This window comes from Lissotriton vulgaris, chromosome 2_1, assembly GCF_964263255.1.
Source record: "Lissotriton vulgaris chromosome 2_1, aLisVul1.2, whole genome shotgun sequence".
Taxonomy (NCBI): domain Eukaryota; kingdom Metazoa; phylum Chordata; class Amphibia; order Caudata; family Salamandridae; genus Lissotriton; species Lissotriton vulgaris.
In genome coordinates this window covers 704,966,882-704,987,165 of record NC_141687.1, presented here as the reverse complement: position 1 = coordinate 704,987,165, position 20,284 = coordinate 704,966,882, and positions in this window count along the sequence as shown.

The window sequence follows — 20,284 nt, the reverse complement described above, 5'->3', positions numbered from 1 at the left end:
TTTGTTTTTGGTGTCTTCATGCCCCTTCCCAATTGTGATGGTGAGTTGCGTGTCATCCGCGTATGAGCAAACCCCAAAGCCCCACTTTGTTCCAATTTGTGCCAAAGATAAAACATAAGCATTGAACCGCGTAGGGCTTAGGGATGCTCCCTGCGGGACGCCGCATTTCAGTTGATTTAGCTTGGATGAGTAGGTTCCTAGTTGAACCGTTTGGGTTCTGTTGTACAGAAAGGAGCTGATTCATTCAAGGGCTTTCCCATTTATCCTTTTTTCCCGTAGGTTTTCTAGCAGAAGGTGGTGGGAGAACGTGTCGAACGGTGCCGCAGGTCCAACAGGATCAGGGCAACAGCTTTGCCTTGATCTAGGGAGTTTCTAATGTTGTCTGTAACGGCCAGCAGAGTGGCCTCTGTGCTGTTGGTGGCCCTGAAGCCTGTTTGGGAGTTATCCTGTAGGTTGTTATCTTCTAGGGATTTTGTCAGCTGTCTGTTTACTAGCTTCTCCAAAACTTTGGAGAGATACGGGTGTTTAAATATCGGTCTATAATTGAACGGATTTGTCACATCTGTGCCTGCTTTTTTTAGCACAATTAACTCTATTAAAAGCATTTTCTGCATCTAAATAATAGCTCCTGTAAAAGAACCCAAGGAGTATTCCTTTGAGAGAAAATAATTTAGTAATTTAAATAATTTGGGAAACATTTTTGAGAAGTGCTGATAAAATTTGATTTTAAAGCCACCTGTAATTTGTGCTCTACTGATAGGAAGGTGTTTAACAGCTGAGAATAATTCTTCTATACGTAATGATCGTTCAAGAGAATTCCAATCAGGATATGTGGGCTTTTGCATTGTGGGGTGATAAAAGAATGACACAATAGAGTCCTCAGGAGGCGTAAATTCAGGAGTGTACAGGGCTTAGTTGTAATCAGCAAAGCAACTAGCTATGTACAATTCCCAAAACAGGTGATTACTCGATTGATTGGTTATTGATTTTATGGATAACTTATCTTTCCTGTATTTCAAATAGTTGGTCAACTGAGCACCAGTTCTGGTTTTGCAGCCATAGTATCTAGCATTCATTTTTAGAAGCATACCACATGCTTTGTCTGTGGTGGATTTGTTGAATTGAATCTTTGCAGCTACTAGGGTGTGGAGATCTGCTTTGATGTTTCTAGAAGTGTAATACTTGTGTTCTAAATGCTTGATATTAGATAGAATAAAGGCTGATTCCTTCTCCATAGCTTTCCTTTTGTTAGAGACGTAATTAATAATAAATACCTGGAAAAGCTTTGAAAGCATCCTAAAGAAATTGAAAATATGTTTCTTCTGTGTCATTAATCACAAAGAAGTCCTGCACATAAGCTTCAATGAATTGAGCAAATCCTTGTCTTTGTTGAACCTCCAGCGAGATTTGGGAGGATTGTATGGGAGAATATCTAAATCAGTACAGACAGGGCCATGGTCCGAAATCAGCATGGAACCAATTTACGAATGAACTTGGAGCTGGGTACAACTTTTACTGAGAAAGATATACTCAATTCCAGTTTGGGAATGGTGAGGAACAGAGTAAAAAGAAGATTCTTGAAGAGTGGGGTGCAAATGTCTCTAGAAATCAGAGAGAGCATTGTAGGTAATAGTGTGCTTACTGGGCTTTACAATGAAGAAACATTGTATTTGAACATCAATCTAGAATGGGATCAAGGATGGGATTGCAGTCACCACCCAAACTGAAATTTACTGCAGGAAATTGTGCAATTTTTTTTAGAGATATTCCTCCAAAAAGTTCAGTCAGGGTGTGTATGTCCATAGATATTCATAATTGCAACAATGATGGCATCAATTTTGAGTTGAACTAAGATCCACCTATCCTGCTCATCATTATCCTGGGAAACAAATGAAATGTTTAAATACTTATGACACATATTGCCACTCCATTTTCTCCAGCTCCCCTTTTAAGCAACACATAGGGGGAAAAGAAAAGGTCGCCCACCCATTGTTTTTTAAGTTTAGCATTGTCTGCATCAGTAAGGTGTGTTTATTTAAGTAAACACATTTGACAATTTATTCTAGAGAGGTGAAACAAAATATGTTCGCATTTTATGGGATTTCTCAAACCATTTACATTCCATGTTGTTATTCTATGTGGCATTTTGAAAGAAGTAATCTGTTAACAGCAAAATAATACATTGGCATCTTAGTTGCAAAGATAGTGAATGTCCGCTTGAGAGATAAATTAAAAAAGGGTAAGACAGAAAGGAAGAAGGAAGAACGGATAGGGGATGAAGTCCCCCTGAAAACTAATAAAGCCATGTAGACAACACAGGAAAATAATTTCTTTGTTACAGAAATATCACTAGAACCAATAGAGACCATACTAAGGGATGTGTAGCATGCGGAACCACCCGAAGAAGATAGAGCCAGACTCGGCCCTGGCGAACAAGAAAAAAAAGAACACAATGAACACTAAGAGAGAAATACTACACCACTAAGGAAGGATGTAAGGGGTTGGAGGTATGATACAACATGAAACTGTTACTAGAAAGGTAAAAACATAAGGGTAGGTTGTACAAGAAAGAAAAAAAACTTACCATTGGGTATAAGGGGAAGGAGTCAATAGGAGCTGTGCAATGTAAAATTATGGCAGGGAGGACAGAGCCAAATACATACTCCATATGAAATTCTGGTGCTGAAATACCAAGAGAGATAAACAAGGAGGTACAAAGGGGGGATTACTCTGAAGGAAACACAGTACCTAAATAGAAAAAAACAATGAGTTAGTCATATAAATGAGCAAACTTGTCAAATACAACAGTTATGTTTTGGTAATAGCGCTGATCTCCATGTCCCCATGACTATGTTGTCGGAGAAAGTCCTGAAGCTTAGATGGGTCTTCAAAAATGTAACACACTCTTTGTAAGTAGTTTTGAAGAAACAATGGTGAACTAAACCATGTCTCATATTCATGGACTTTAGTTGCGGATGAAATTCAAGGAAGTCGTTTCCTTCTGGCAGCTGTGATATTGGAGACATCTTGTGAAATATAAACCTTATGTCCAGACCGCAGTAAGGGCCTGGCTTGTTTGGCTGCAGAGAGTATACACATTAAGTCAATGTGATGCAAGATAAGAATAATTATGCATCTGGGTTTGGAGTGCAGTGCTGTAGCTGATGGTTTGTTACCCAGTTGATGAGCTATATGAATGTTTAATGGGTTGAGCTCTTGAAAATGGTTAATGCAAGGAATGGCGTTTTGTAAAAAGGAGATCATGTTGGGACCTTCTGAATTCTCTGGAATACCATAAAGTTGTACTTTATTTCTGTTCTCTAAGTCTTCAGTGGTCTTTTTGAGTTGCTCAATTTCTGTTGTCATCTGAGGTACGTTCTTAATAGAGTCCTCGACATCACTAATGCGCTGCTCTATGGCTGTGACACGTTGGTTGTGAGTGGACCATTTCTCCTCAATGCATATTAGAGAGGCATTGGTCTCCACCACGAAGGGTTTTAAGTCCTTTTCTTCTTTCAAAATGTCTGTTAAAGGAAAAGGCGAGCATGATTTGGAGGTAGGTTCCAAGTCCTTCTTAGGTCTTTTGACAGTAGAGGAGGGCTTTTTTGTCAGAGAAGTGGAGAATGACGCAGAACTTATCATCCCAAAGATGTTGGCACCATCCATTAGAAATGAGAAATTCTCAGGGACGAGGTCTCTTTGAAGAGTTGTTTGATGAATGGTAGACTTGGTTCCGGTTGGGGGAGAAGTTTCTTTTGCCTTTTACTTTTGGGCTATGCCCAATGGAAGAAAAATGGTAAGAGTGGGTGGCGCCCGCCTTCTGACATCCAAATCTAGTGGTGGGGAAACGGTACATGGAAGAGGCATTATTCTAGAATTTTACATGGGCAGTTTAGGATGATTATATTCCAGTGGCCATCTTGGCAATGCTTGCAACGCGCTTCTCTTTACTTTTGCTTTTAACCTACAACTACACCAAGAGCAGAGCAGACCCAGAAGCCCCTTAAACTCCATCAAAAAATCAATAACAATGTGCCACTTTGACCTCTATTGGGTACTAATAGGCCAACTCTACCAGGATACTCTGAGTCACAGGATATCATAAATAATGTCCACTAAAGTCTTGAAATTCATAAAACACAACAGTAAGTAAGTAAAAATGTTTTGCATAGCGCATGATTACCCAGAGGGTGTCTTAGCACTTGGGTTCCAGAAGAAAACCACAGAGCCTAAACGCATTTTCCTAAACAACTGTAGGATGATTAAGAGATTACATTTAATCGCTTAGAGTTGCAAAGCTTGCTGGTACAGAAGGAGAAATTCCTGCCACCCCAACTTGCCTTCTTTACTCTAGGAACCATCACCAATCTAGCCACGCAGGATCTGTGCCTACGACCAGGAGAGTAGCAATGAAAGATGTTTTTGAAAAATCAGGTCCAGTTAGGTGAAGGACTTTATGCACCAGGCACAGTGCTTTGAAATTAACTTTCTCCTTGACTGGTAACCAATAAAGGTACAGCAAGGAATGAGAAATGGAGGTGAATTTAGGAATTGTCAAAAGAAGCTTAGCGACTGCATTCTGAAGAGATTACAGTTTTTTCACCCGACACTTCCAAGCACCCAGATACAAAGCATAACAATGATTGATCATGGTGATGATTAGAGCTGTAACAACTGTCTTACGTAGTTCCGTAGGAATACATTGAAAAGTCTTAGTTAAAGTTTTAAGCAAGAAGATGCAGGAAGAGGTGGTCTGATTAATTTGAATTGAAAAACACTACCAAGGGACATATTTACAATAAAGTGGCGAGGCGTGTCATTAAGCCAAGAAGGCTAATGACACGCTTCATCACCGTAGAAATGCAGGGCTGCACCATATTTACTAGAATATGGTGCAGCCCTGCATTTCCCCTTACGCTGGCACTACATTTAGCTGCCTAGTACCAACACAGGCACCCTTCTACTATAGTGCCTGTGTGTAGGGAAAGATTGTTTATGTGCAGGAAACACACCCTTCCTGCACATAAACAATCTTTAAATGCTGTCAATGCTTTTACTGCCTCAGGTGATATTGACACCACAATTTCTGTGTTGTCAGCATAGGCAATAACTACAAAACCAAAGCTATGGATCAGATTGGCTAAGGGGATGACATAAATATTAACCCCTTCAGCGCTGATGACAAAGCCAGCTCGTCATGGGCATTACCTGCGCTGTGCTTATGACGAGCTGGCTTTGTCATGTAAAGTGGGATTTATGGAATTGCAGCACCAGGGGGAAAACCCATAGCACCCAAGGGGTTAAAGAGCTTGGGGCTCAGGGAGGACCCCTGAGGCACCACACGTTGAAGGGAGAAAGAATCAGAGAGAAAGTCTTCATAGGCCACCCTCTGCTTCCTATTGCACAGGAACGAACTAAGCAATGCTAATGCTGAGTTCTTAATGCCAATCCTCCCAAGCTGATTTAATAAGAAGAGAGTGGTTGACTGTGTTGAAGAACGGCAGAAATATCTAATAAAATCAACACTGCCTTCCCACACCTTGTCAACCACCATTCTTATTTCCTCAGTGCCTGCTAGTAGGGTCAACTCGGTGTGGTGGTTAGCCCTATGGTTAGTTGAATGAAGTAAATCAGGTTGGATTTGACAACCCTTACCCAGGTATGACTGACTCCACCCTTTTTTACCCTTTTCTCTACCCACAGAATTTTTGGAGTGAATTACTAATTGGGCCCCTAAATCTACGAACAATTAGTTTCGGAGTCCCAAGACAGTGGGTCCTGAGGGGATTCTAATTTCTGGGATCTGAAAAGTCCTGATTAAGGCTATGATGACTTGAAAATTGTAGGAAATAAAAAGCAGCTGAAGCATGTTGACAATCTGGCAGAAAGAAACTCCTTATACTTTCCTGTCACCGCCATCCTTTACATTTTTAATCCTAGTCGGTGGATCTAGGAATACAAATATTTGCTGTAGATACCACTGAACTAGTTTTAACTCACACTGCACTTTTTCTATTGGTGATCCCAGGATCCATTACGTATATTAATATTTATATGTGTTTGAATTGTCTTCCCCTACCTTTTGATCCACCCCGGGTGTTGATCTGTGAAGGGGTGTACTGAAGACAGCCCGATGATGAAGCATGACACAATTTTGTGAGTGAGGGCAATATTTTTCCACTGAGCACATGCCACCTCTAATCCAGACATCCACACACACTACCCCCCTTGGTGTGTTTACGGTTAGCCCTGAAAATACTGCGAGGAGTCGAGAAGATTTGAATCCAGAAAGGTAAGAATATCCTCATTCGAAAGCCCTTTCCAGCACCTTGGCTGGCAAGGGGAGGCGAGAAATAGATCTATAGTTTTTACACCCTCTGGACCTAATGTAGGCTTTTCAACACACTGAAGTAATGATGCTTTTTTCAGGGGGCTAGAAACTGTCCTGACATTAGAATTGTATTGAGTAGATCTATCAAAAAACACAGACACTGTACCACAAACCTTATGTAGAACATGCATGTGGCAGTGGTTCAAAGGAGCACATGACTTGGGAGACCTAATGAGCTTACTTACTTTTTCCATGGAGAGAAAAGTGAAATGATTAAGTTCATTGAGATCAGTTACAGTATTCATATTGCGCAAAATATTGCATCATGCACAAATCGAAGTTGCAACAAGTTATAAATATACTTCGGGCTTAATATGCCTTCATGCAGCGATGATCAGTGTCTCCCAAGGCTACGGAATAAAGCCATGGATGGTACAAAGAGCTCATAGACTTGTGCTTTAGAGGTCCCTTCCCACATAGGGAGGAGATTAAGCTCATAAGATATGCTTGCTGTAATCAATTATGGACCTTGTAGCTAAAGAAAAGCCTATTAAGATACAAAGGCAGAACATTGCAAGTTCCACAGAGAGTACTCTAACCTTAAAATAGGTACATTCACCTTTGTAGTAATAAATTATAGGATAAAGGTAAGAGAAAAGGGGGAAGACTAACCACTTGGTGTCCCCTATGTGAAATTTGCTATCTGTGGAGGGGCCATGCTGCCCCGAAGCTGTCAATCTTGGGTCTGGTTTACCATCTGAGCAAGTCCCAAACCTGTGTGTCTCTCCTCTGAGGAATCATCCCTAAGCCTCATAATATTGGGGCAGTCCATCATCAACCTTAAAAATTAGTTTTTCAAAAGTTGCCATGTCGTGCATATCATGCAACCAGTGGAGGAGTGGAGGAAGTGTAGACATTTTGCAATGCCTAAAACTATGCATCTTCGCCAACCCCCTAAAGCAGTGGCTAGCCAATGTATTTAATAGGAAGTTAAGGCAGGTGGATACTCAGGTCATGGATTAGGGAATTTTTTTATCAATATATTCACTTTCAGACATGCCCAAATCTGCCTCCAACAGTTCTGTACCAGTCTGCAGGGCCACAGTATATAAAAAAAAGTCAAAATCCCAATCTCCAAATCTCCAGCAACTCCTGTCAGGCGACTTGTGGGCTGCGATATATGGAGAATTTATAGTACGTATATTTCAGTTGGATGCTCTCAGTGCCCTGTTATAGTTACTCAGTACCACCTACCAGTCTCTCACTTGAAACTCTAAGTATAGTCGACCCTCCTACCAGGTGCGAAGGAGAACGAGGTGTTTGCAGAAAAGGGATGGTCAATCAGGAACGAGTGTAAGCCGGCAATCATCCCACTATAAACTTTCCATATTTGGAGCTATTCAACTGTGGGTGACCATGGTAATACAATCTCTGAGCAGCCCAGTACATCCCCCAGTGTGCTTGAAAATTGGATATGGAAATAGAAACAGGAGTAAATCCGTTGACCCAGAAGAGACCGGGTAAGCTTTATAACAAAAAAACTATGTAAATGTAAATTGATACTTGTATAGCGCTTGTACGAATACCGATGTGGAACCCATCCTGGCTTTCCCTGTGAGGCGTCCACTCCTGGGCACCCCCAAGGTGGAGGCCAGGCATCCTTAGCATTGTGGGGGCTGTTGTGGAGATTAAGCAAGCTATTGACCAGAGTTGCAGAGTGGGACTCCATGATTGGAATAGGCACCGAGGCGAGAATTATCAGGTCTGTGGAATTTTTAAGCCCAAGACCCGCTGAGGCGGGGAATTGAACCCTGGTCCCGGGCTAGACCTCTGCATCAGGGTCTGCCGCTCTAATCATTGAGCCACACTTCTCCACTCAACTGGTATATCATTCAGGGGGACTGTTCATAGAAGGTGTAACAATCACACAACCAACTGTGCACTGGAAGTGTTGCTGTGAGTGAACGGCGCAGTGACACAAGTGATTAAGGAACAACGTGAAGCGGCAAAAAAGCAGTAAAACAATACATTGTGGAGGTCGAAATGCCTTCGACTCCACAATGCCATTCGCGGCCACCAAAGGGTCATTCGCAAACAATGAAATTGTACTTGTAATTGTAAAAACATTTATTTTGACTCCTACAATGTATGAGTTCTGCCCCGTACACGATGAGAGGTAGAAATGATGGGATTTGTGATTGCCAGGTCCCTAGGTAGTTTTGTGTTATATAAAGAGAGACCACCTGTCACACCTAGGATGTGTTCCTCAAGCTTCACCCAACCCAACATCACCCTATGTTTTTTAAACGTATGGATTGACTTCGCCAGTTGATGAGCCAGACATTAGCTCCCGATGTGTAGAAAGCGTAGCACACCTTTGTTGCTAGCAGTGTATAGTTTGAACTTTTCAATCTAGATTTCATAGTTCCCCAGACAAAGCACATAATCATTTCCTTCATGTCTCTGAGGACTTCGCAGTGAACCAGCATGGGGAGCATACCATAGGTATATTGGAGCAATGTTAATTTTAATATCATGCACCTTGCCCCAAAGAGATAGATTGAACGACAACCATTTCTGAAAGTCTGCCTTTATTTTCTTTATCAAATGGAGGATATTTTCAGGGATTATATGTTATAGATCCTTAGGGACAGAGTCCCAAGTATTTTAGTTTATAAATCTTCAACTGAAAAAACAGCGTGTTCAGTGGTTAACAGCAGGGCTTTACATTTTAACCAATTTATTTTGTACCCAGAAAATCTCAAGCCTTGTTTGATCAGGGCCGTTAGTACAGCAATCAATTCAGGGAGGTGTGTCAAAGTTAGCAAGGTGTCATCGGAGTAGTAGAATAGCTTCTACCACTGGTGTATGTACTGTGGATAAGGCCAGGGGCTCAAGCTCTAACAGAAATAGTATTGAGGAGAGCAGGCACCCCTGCCAGGTACCACAGTAGATCCAGAAGTAAAGGAGGAGGACTGTCACCAGCACTTGACTAAAGCTGTAGGGGAAGAGTACATGCTCTTAACCATATTAACGAATGTGGGGCCTCCCCCACCCATTCCATTGTTCGGAATAAGTTACACCATTCTATCCTGTCAAAGGCCTTTTGGGCATCTTATAAAAGGAGAACCTGGTCCTCCATATCGTCCTTTATGGTGTTTAGACAAAATATTGGGTTCAAAATATTGGGAGACATAAATATTTGAAATGAAACATTGTGACACACAAATATCGTCATACACAAACTTTGTTTCCAAAAATATTGTTTTTTGAGGTAAGTGATATCATTTTAAAGACTATTGATGTTTTAAAATATTTGTTAGTGTTAGTAATATAGTTGTGAAAAATATAATTTTTTAATCATTTTAATGTTTTTAAGCTGCTATATTGATTTTATGTGTTACTATTCTTTATATACATGCTATTATTTAAAAACAATATAGCTTATAATTTTAAATGATTTAGATTTATCATACAATTATTAATAGTAATTTATAGTGTTACCGAAGGTTGTTGGGTTTTTGGGGATAAGGTGGGAAATTAATTAGGTAATAATTAGTTATTTAATTATATGAATGCTATTTAAAAAGTAAAATATATAATACTGATTTATTCTTGTTATATATTTTCTGCAGCCTGTTAGCTTTGTAGGGTCATAGAGTGGGAACTTACGTAATGCTTAATAAACAATTGGTTATTAATTGTTAATGAAATATTCAATACATTTTTATTATGTAGATGTTGGACTTGGCCCTTTTGGCAGGTCCATCCTAAACCTTTTGCTTTTAATGGTGACCTGGTGATGGTGATTGTTGGGTTCTGCGCACTTTCACTGTGTCCCAGTGGAAAGTGCTTGCGCACTCTGAGTGCATGTGGTGAGATAGGCCTGCCTTCCCATAGGAATACATGGGGAATGTCTGTGTCCCTGGTAGTTCCTGATGTGTGGGGTGTGCAGGCTCGAGTTTGGTATGTGCGGACTTGTGTGATTGAATGCTGCGAAATGATGTATGCGGCGTGTATGTGTCTAGTGTGGAAGTGCCACTTCTAGACATGGCTGTGTGTGTAATGTAAAGATGCTGGCGTGTGATTGGCTGGAGATGGCTGGGATGCCAGGCTCCATGAGTCATGATGGGTCTGCCCGGTGGTGAGTGTGAGATTAGCATGCTGATGGCTGGGGAGGAGTGCACCTGGGTCCTGAATAGGGCTGGGCTTTCCCCACACAATGCTGGCTCCGCCCCCTGTGGTGCGTCTAATGACCTTAGCCCTGCCAGTGAAAAGAGTGAGGGGCTGAGCACATCAAAGGTGCTCCCAGACCAGCTGCGACTGGTCCTTCCCCCACCCTGCACCTCAGACAAAGGGAAAAGGTGTATAAAAGAGGGGCTGTGACCCCATGAAAAGGTTCTTGTTCTCAACTCGAATCGACCAGGGGCGTGCTGCTGCTGGGGCCCAGGGGAAGGCTTGCCTCCCTGGGCCCTGCCCAGCCCCTGGACTGCAGCCCCTTGACCCCTGAAGTACTTTGCTGGACTGTTGGCTCCTCTAGGGCCTGGGGGCCAAGAATTCTGTCTCTAAATGCCTGGGAGCACTTGTTCTTTGCCCTAGCGCTGGGGAGCGCTGTATCTGGCCATTAGCACTTGGGAGCGCTGATTTATTGCCCTTCTAGCGCTTTTGGGAGCTTTATTTTCCACTAGCGCTGAGGAAGCGATTTATGTCCACAGCCGGTGCCCACCCAGCATTACCTCGCCTTATATTTACTTGCCGAATGTGCCCACCCCTCCTTTCTGCCGTTCATTTCACCGCCGCGGCACCGGGAAGGAAAATGGCTGCAAAACCGGAAATCAGGCGGCCGGGCGCCTGGAGCGGGGCGTGACTTCTGCTTGCTTCCAGGAAGTCCTGACCGCTGCCGCGCTGCGATTGGCTGCCCGGCCGAGAGAGGAGACGGGCTGCCTTGGAGCCACGAAGGCTCCACATCGAGTCCCGGTCCCGAGATGAGGGGACCGGGTGAACAGCGAAGTGGGCGCTTTGTGAAGGCGGGGCTCCCATGAGGAGGGAGAGCCCCGCCATGCGCTACCGCCGCCGAATACGAGAGCCGCAAACCGCCCCAGAGCCGATGAGTAAAGGCCGGCTGGGGGGGAAATTGAGCGAGGCACCCTGCCGGTGTCCCGCTCTCGAGCAGCCCCGCATAGAAGGGTTTGTTGTGCAAGGGGGGTGATGTTGGGGCCCATGATCGGTGCCTGCCCCCGGGCCCCCCACAGCTGTTGTTGGCCCCCTTCATTGCTCCTAGAGCCTAGAAGGCTCCAACAATTCCAGGGGCATTTTTATTGAAAGAGCGGCCCCAGCTGGCAGCGGGGCGCTCCCATAGTATTGGCAGCATTCAAGGCCAGAACCCACAAGGCTCCCACGCCCCCTTATTGTTTCAGAGCCTAGAGGGCTCTAAAATACGCAGTTTTTATCTCAGAGAGCTCCCAAAAATGCACAGGTGCGTGCAGAGCCATTGGGCTCCCCCTTTGGCGCAGTCTTTGGTTCTAAGGGCTAGTTAGAGCCCTGTCTCAGTTCCTTATTTCCAGCTTCCCAGCAAGTAGTGGGCAGCTGCACCGTTTAGGCTTTTCTTTTCTAGGGACATGCTCTGGACTTAGGAGTGAGGCGCACTCCTTCAACCCTTCTTGGCCTTCCCCAGCTGCGCAGCACTTAGTGCTAGCTGCAGCGTGTAGGCCCTGTCCCTGTCCTCCGCTGTCCAGCAAGTAGTGGGTAGCTGCTACGTTTAGGTTTTGGCGCAGTGGCGCAACCTGGACTTTGATGTAAGTTCTGTGCTAATGTGAATTCTGCGAATTGTTATTTGCTACGCCTCTGAATGTTTTTAGGCATCATGTGTTTTCCTTTCTTAAACCGCTAAATGTATGTTAATGCATCATGTGTTTTGTTCCCAGGCCTATACCCCTAAATGTATGGTGATATTTAGTTGGTTGTTTTCTCCTAGTACAGGTGTTCCCTGTGAGGTCCTGGTTCCCTGCGTAATATTCTCCTAGGGTGGTTAGGGTTGCGTAGATGGTACTTACCTGGTACCAGTAGTTACTGGTTGTGTGCTAAAGTGATTTATGTTCTATGTTCTAAGTGATATTCTAAAAGTGCATGTTCCTGACAGTGGTCCATGTGGCCCTGTCTTGTACATATCCCCTGTAAATTCTGCCTGTGCCTGTTGGAACATTGTAAAGTGTGTGTGTTTTATCTACTGTGTTTTGGTGTAATACAAAGGCTATTTTTATACAAAACCTTGTGTGGAGTTTCCTTTGTGGTGGGCCTTGGGTGTTGTTGCTGGGGGTGAGTAGGCAAACACTTAACTCACATTGCCTCCGAGTTTAGCCTTTCTGCTCGTGCTACGTTACCAAGGGGGTGAGCAGCAGTTTTCTTGGCGTGTAACTCCCTTGCCCTGACGTGGAAGTGGTGGTCTCTGACTGACTTTGGCGCAAGCCCTGGCCAGCCAGGGATCCCATTTCTAACAGTAGATTATTGCTTGCTAATTTATTTTACTTATATTTTAGTAGCAGGCTGCTAGATGTGTAGGAATCTAGTGTAGGAAGATAAATATGCATTAATTACCAATCAATTATTAATTGTTAATTAATTATTTAATTGATTTTGACTATGTCCATTATAGATTACTTCTTTTAGTTATATTTTAAGTGTGGCCTGCTAGGTTTGCAGGGGTATGTACTGGGGCATTAATGAATTAATAATGAATAAAGCTATCCATACTTTTCCACAGAGTGGAGTGGGGGAGTAGATTTTACCTCCCACCCCCCAAGTCCAATATTTTTCATACTGTCCAACTGTTTTGAGGCAGGGTTCTGGTCCCATATGGGGACCCTGAACCAAGTTTTTGTTTTCTCCTGCTATTTTGGAAGGAGGTCCTTTTGGGCAAGGGTATGATCTTCACCGCTTAAAATCCACGTTTGATCTTGTCCCTAGAGCTAAATTGTAGGAAGTCTTATTAGGACTGGGAATGCCTAAGGAGCTAGTCACCTTCGTGATGAGACTTCACACTTCTACTTATGCTCAGGTTCAGTGGGGGAAACCTGGTGAAGTTACAGAGAGATTCGAGGTAGGGAAAGGTGTCCGTCAAGGGTGTGTGTTGGCTCCCACACTGTTTTCACTATTTATTAACGGTGTGGTGCAGTATTTTGCTAACCATCCCACGGATGCGCCTATGCTAGGTGCCCTTGCTCATGTTCGCAGACAACACCTTGAGACTATCTAAGATGAGACAGGGGCTACAGTTGATTCTGTCTCGTTTTGAGGAGTTTTGCTGCAATCATGGGCTAGTGGTGAATGTAGAGAAGACCAAATTTATGGTACTTCATGGAACTAGGCCTGTCAAAGCAAGATTCTTCATGAGCGGAAAACTCTTGGAGCAGACCGATGTCTTCACTTACCTAGGCATCACCTTTGGCAATAAAATGAGCTGGAAACCCCAAATTAACATCCTAGCTCTGAAACACTCACAACTAGCAGGAGCTCTACCTAAGGAACATAGGGTTTCATTAACTAAACCCATAGCCCCAGTTGTTAAAATTTATAATACTAAAATCATCCCGCCATCCTACATGGCGCTGAAATTTGGGGTTTTGGTAATTTACTACTTCAAACAACAACAGAGGCAGGGTGTGAATAATCACTCTTTTACCCCTAGTTACAACTTTTTATCAACAACGGAAGAGTGATCTATAACAAACACCTCAAGAGAAATTCTCCCGGGGAGGAAAGAAGAAAAAAGTTAAACCTGGTGAAAAGAATAACACAAAAGTTAATTGTAAAAAGAACCCTCACTCACCAGCCTAGCGGTGACATGCTTCATCACTGGGTTCCCACTGGTAATTTAGCCAAACTAGGTTTTGGTAATTTAGCCAAACTAATGGTATCCCAGAATAAATTAATGAGAATGGTTGTGGGTCTGCCCCAATCCTCCCCCCGCATCCCACTTCTCCTGGACCTTGGCTGTCATTCAATTGAGGATACCGCAAGGTATAGGCCATTGGCCTTTTGGAGGAGGCTCTGGACAACCCAGATTACATCTATTCGCTAGGGCTTTGATCGACTAATGGGATTGGACCTCTCGCATAAGATCCCCTGGTTGACTGGTATCAAAGCCTTGCTTATTGAGATGGGGATGAGAGACTTGTGGAATTTCCTTCCTTCAGAATTTCCTTCCAAAGAAATATATAGAGCTGCATATTGGAATCTTATTAGAACTAGGAGTTACTCCACTCTGACTAGTGCTTCATTGTCTAGAGATTTTTGCGAGTTCAAAAATGAACCCTGTTTGGAAAGCTATTGGGATTTAATAACAAAACCCTGAGATCGTAAACTCTATCACCAGTTCAGAGTTGAGACGCTCCCGCTTAGGAAGTTTGCATGCAAATGGTTACCAGGAACTAGTGATAAATGCCCATTTTGCCCGTATTGTGTAGAAGATATTGACCATTTTCTATATATTTGTCCGGAGTACCAGCAACCCAGAAGTACATGGCTTAATCCAAACATGCAGAAATTTGGGGACGCGCTCTGCGCTGTCTGCCAAAAGGCTACTGAAAACCGGTTATAATGACATCGCAACAATAGGGGTATCTAAATTCTTGAGTTGGGCTTGGGCTTTGCGGGAGAGAAATGGGGGGTTGCAATAGCTATACATTAATTTCTCCAGGGTTCGGTATTTAGTAAAGTCTTGTGCGTGTGATATATTTAATCCTGTTTTGATATATTGATTCTTAAAATTGTTAATAGGTTTTTATATCCTTACCAAATTTGTCGGACAGTTTTTATGGTGTTTTAACGGTTGAATTTTGTTGTAACATGTAATTATTTAACTGTCCTGTCTTTTAAGATGAGAAATTGCATTAAAGACTTTTTGAATTGAATTGTATATTTAAACACTTCGAAGTCCGACTCTTTCCATACTGTTGTACTAACTGGAGTGGGAATAGCACATTTTACCCTCCAAATTCCAATATTTTCTATACTTTTGCACAGTGTGGAGTGTGAATAGTAGATGTAACCCCTCCAAAATCCAATTATTTCCCTGCTGCTACACAGACTGGAGTGGGAATAGTAAATTTTGCCCCTCTGAAGTCTAACACTTACCCCACTGTTGCGCTGTTTGGAGTGGGAACAGTAAATTCTTCCCCTCTGAAATGCAACGCTTTATCTGTTGTTGCCCTGTTTGGAGTGAATATGGTAAATGTAACCTTTCTGGAATCCAATGCTTTTCCTACTGTTGCACAGATTGGAGTGGGAGCAGTATATCTTCCCTCTTCGAAGTCCAACATGTTCTCTACTGTTGAGCTGTTTGGAGTGGAAATAGTAAATTTTACCCCTCCAAAATCCAACACTTTCCCTTGTGTTGCAATGTTTGGAATAGAATCAAAAAGAACACGTGACGGCCAGAATGCTGAATAATGCAAACATTCACCCCCAGTCACAGGATCTGGGTGTAATCCATTGTTCTTTTGCTCACCACCCTATCCCAGTTTAGACCCAGCCATATGCAAATCAGTCTTGACCCTGTTGTTTCTGTGTTTGAAATAGAATACTGTATTTTACCCATCTGAAATCCAATGCTTTCCCTAATGTCTTGCTGTTTGGAAAGGGAATAGGTAATTTTACTCCTCCAAAGTCCAACACGTTCACTACTGTTGTTTTGAAAAACTTGGGAATAGTAAATTTGCCCACTCTGAAATCCAACACTTTCTCTTTTATTGCAATAACTGGAGTAGAAATACTAACTCTAACCCATCCAAAGTCCAACATTTTCTCTACTGTTGCATAAACTAGAGTGGGAATAGTATATTCAATATTCTTATTGTTTAAATAAATTTTATAGCATTAATTGTTTACATTTTGCATTTTATCCCATTAGTTTATATTTTTAAATGTATTTCAATGTTGATAGTATTTTTCATATATCTGCTTTTGGGATTTTACATGTTTAATATTTATTTATTACCTACATTAATTAATATATTCCTTGTTATTGAATTGTTTATTTTTTGTTTTTACTCTCTCTGTGTTTATGTATATATTTATTTATTCATATAGAGATTTAAATATTAGTGGAATTTATTTAATTTACATTATATGAAACTGATACATCAAATATTTAACTCTATATTAAAAAATCTATATTTCTGTATGTTTTAAATGATATTAGAGTCAAAGAATTTTTTCTCAATATTTTGGTACTCCTCATTATAATGATAGGAACACAGTATTGTGGAAAATGATATTTGTGTCTGATCTTTTGGTCCTTATCATTCTAAGTATTTGACCACGATATTGTGCTAAACAATATTTTTGACACAATATTTTTGTCAACGATATTGTTTACCACAATATTGTGTCAGTACTCTTCCTATACATGCCAAATCACATAGAATAACATATGGAGATGGGTTGGCCAATGAACACCCCTCGGGTAAAGTCTACCTGAGGAGTGTGTATCAATCTGAAGACAACAGCTTTGAGACGATTCACAAACACCTTTACTATGATTTTAATATTGCCATTGATCGAAGACATGTGTCTGTAACTCAAGCATTCGAGGGGATCTCTGACAGGTTTGGGAAGCAATTTAATTTTGGCCATTGTAAGCTCTTCTCTCAACTGGTTCAATCAAGGCACTATCTTGGATCAGCCCTTGTAAGGCCTGTCTATCTCTGTCGTTCCTAACATACAGTTTCCCTTATCTAATCAGTTCCAGGTGTTGTGTTTCGATTTAGATACCTGTACATAGGTTTCCCGAATCATGCACTTATATAGGCACAACTCACATTGCCCTTATTTAGGCATAGTATCCCAGTCCTTATTAAGGCATCAGCCATGCTATCCAAATACAGGCATGGCCACCTACATCCGTCCATCCCATGCCACAACGAGTTCTTAGAAACCAGACCCTTAAGCCCTTGGGACTTTCCCTGCTTGGATTATTGATTTCTCCAAGAACTCATCTATTATGCATGAACAACTATTCCTTAGGGGTTCATTCATGACGTATTCCTCTGCCCGATTTTACATCAATGCTAGCATTCCTAGGGACCTTCCAGGTATAAATATACCTTCACTTACCATAGCAAACCACAGCTCGGCTACACAGCTCGATACGGCTTGCCTCGGCAATTCCGGAAGGAATTCGAGTCCCCGCCTGACGCACTGACCAGACGCTTTCATCCTGCTCGCAGAGAATCCAGCTTCCAGTGTCCTGACTCCCTTCGCGGGGTGTTAGGGATTGAGATCCCGAAAGCGATTCCCACCTCTCTCATTCTAAGGTATGGAGCAGACTAGAACCTAGAGGGACTCTTGGCATACAAACGCAATACAAACTATAGCGTACCATACTATAGAAAACAGCACCTACTTCTTACCGCGTACTACACTTAGGTTAGGTACACTGGGGTAGAACTATTTAGAAGCACCAGACGAGTTTTCATATTTTAGCCTGTGCTATTTATGTATGTATATATGAATATCTGTCATAGCTAAAAGACAATGCTCTTGCAGTATTATTTCTTCTTACTGTCTTGCGATTGTAACAGCTCATATCTCTTGTGGAGAAATAAGACAGTTCAAGAAATCATTTTATTGAAACAGCAGTCTATTTATATCTGTGTAACTATGAAGAAACTAAGCATGCACGTTTGACAGAGTGAAACTTTTATCTATTGTTTCCACGATTCTGAGAACTGTTCCAATTCTAAAGGAAACAAAATTGTCATGTTTATGCGGTTGTCAGAAACTAATCCCTTCTTGTTTATTTGAGAAGTTTCCAGTGACCTCTGAGGTAGCTAGCGCACAAGTAATTAAGTTTAATATACTCGATAGAGGCATACTAACATCAGTCCCATTCAAAAACCTAGTGTATATTATTCCAATGCGCAGAACCTATAAGGGAAATAGGAACTACACTACACAGGTCCATGATTATGTTTCAGTCGCCTCCCAACAGTACTTTAGTCTTCCCAAAAGAGGTGAGCATCCTACGTAGTTGGGAGAGAAAGGCGGGCTTGTCACCAACTGGGGCATAGAAAAATCCCACTATGATACATGATTTAAATATGCAACGTTTCACAAAATCATATCGCCCTTTGTTGTTTACTTGTTTCTGTAGGACTCTTACTAACAAAGATTTGCAAAATAGGATTGCAACACCTCTCTTCCTTGGGTTAGTTAGAGTGGTCGGTGTGCAGTCACCTTCGTGGATATGGTTAGCATGGAACGAATTACCAACTCAAACTCTACATATCTTTAGCACCCTCTTCAGGCTTGAAGTGTGCATCTTGCAATAATACAATGTCTGGTTGTTGATGATCAAGAATGAAATGATTTTCTGATGTTTAATTAAATGGGTTAAGCCTTTAAAGTTGAGAAAAGCTATGGACAGTCTAGGTGGAGTGAACAGCAGGCTCTCAGCATCTCATAGAGAAGATTTAAAGTTTACGGTGCTAGCAGTCTGTGCTATATCCCTGATAAGGGTTGTACAGCTCTAAGAAGTATAGTAAATATGGGTGAGTTACTTCATAGTAGCCTATTTCCTGAAGGCAGGGGCTGGACCTCAACACCTCCAGGAGATTGGACTACCAATCACAACTATGGGCAGGTGGTCAAAAAGCTGCCATACTGGGAATACCCTTGTCATCGGGCCAACTTGTCATAGTTAAAGCTACCCTCCATGGCTGCAGGTAATGTGCTGTAGAGTAGTTGTCACCACTAGGAGGGGGTAATAGAACTATAGGTGAGGAGAGACATGGGTGCTCTATGGGAGGGAAGGGGTGGATCATGGCAGCAGCATGGGCCAGAATGGATTGTACACATCACTGAAAAGAACTGATGTTGGTGCTCTCATATCCTGTCTCAGTTTGTCCTAGATTTGTCCCTGTCTTGAGTTTGGGTTCCTTGTCGCGGATTTCCACTTTTTGCCCATTTGTTGGTCCCACTCTCCCACCGTTGCCGTTCCTCAAGATCCATGCTGTCTTATTTGTCAGGATTTTGTCTTCCAAGACTGTCATGGGTGTTCTGCAATGAGAGATCTGTCTCTATATTTGCACTTTCCAGTTCGTAAAGGAACCATTCCAGATCTTCTGGATCCTCCTATTCTGTTATGTGTCCATGGACGGTCATCAACATTGTGGCCAGTTCCAGCATACCAAACTTGATTTCCAGCTTATGGAGAGAAAGGAAAAGAGCAAAAATGTGTTTTGTTTTTGCGTTAGTTTCAGAAGAGAAATCCATTGAGAAGTGAGGTAAATGTGGGTAAGTGGGGGCTCCCATGGTTCGGTTACTCAATGTAGTTTCAAGGGAGGGTGAAAGGTAATATTCAATAGGGTTGGGATCTTTTTGCTGAGAAACAGAATCATGTTATCTTTCTCCTGTTGCTCACGGAATCCAGAAATGTTGTTGTCATCTCTCCGACTGTGGTTCTTCAAATCAGTGGTCTTTTTGTGTAGCCTCCATATGTTGAGCCCCAGTTCAGTTGGGTGTCAATCTGTTTTTATACATCAACAAGCAGACATTCAGCTGTTGCAATCTGTTTCTGAAAAGCTGCAATTTCCCCTCTGAGAGATTTGACCTCCATGATGTTACCCAACATTGCAGTGTTGACAGTGTTGATCAAGACTGTAATGGTCACCAGTTTGTTCAATATGGTCGACAAGGCCATGTCCAGAAGTTCCTGTATGACAGCCATGGCAATAGCATGTAACTTGTGTTTGTAAAAATAGGCCACAGCTTCAGAAAATAGGAGTTGACAAACGTGTTTGGATTGCGACATGGGCAAGGATGAAAAGCGGGGAATATTCAATGACAGGCATACATGGAAATGTTCTGCTGGTGGAAAGCCCCAAGGGTCCGCATTTGAGTCCGTGTTACTGCTCTGTTACTCCTATATTTAATGTGGAGCTAATGAATTATAGA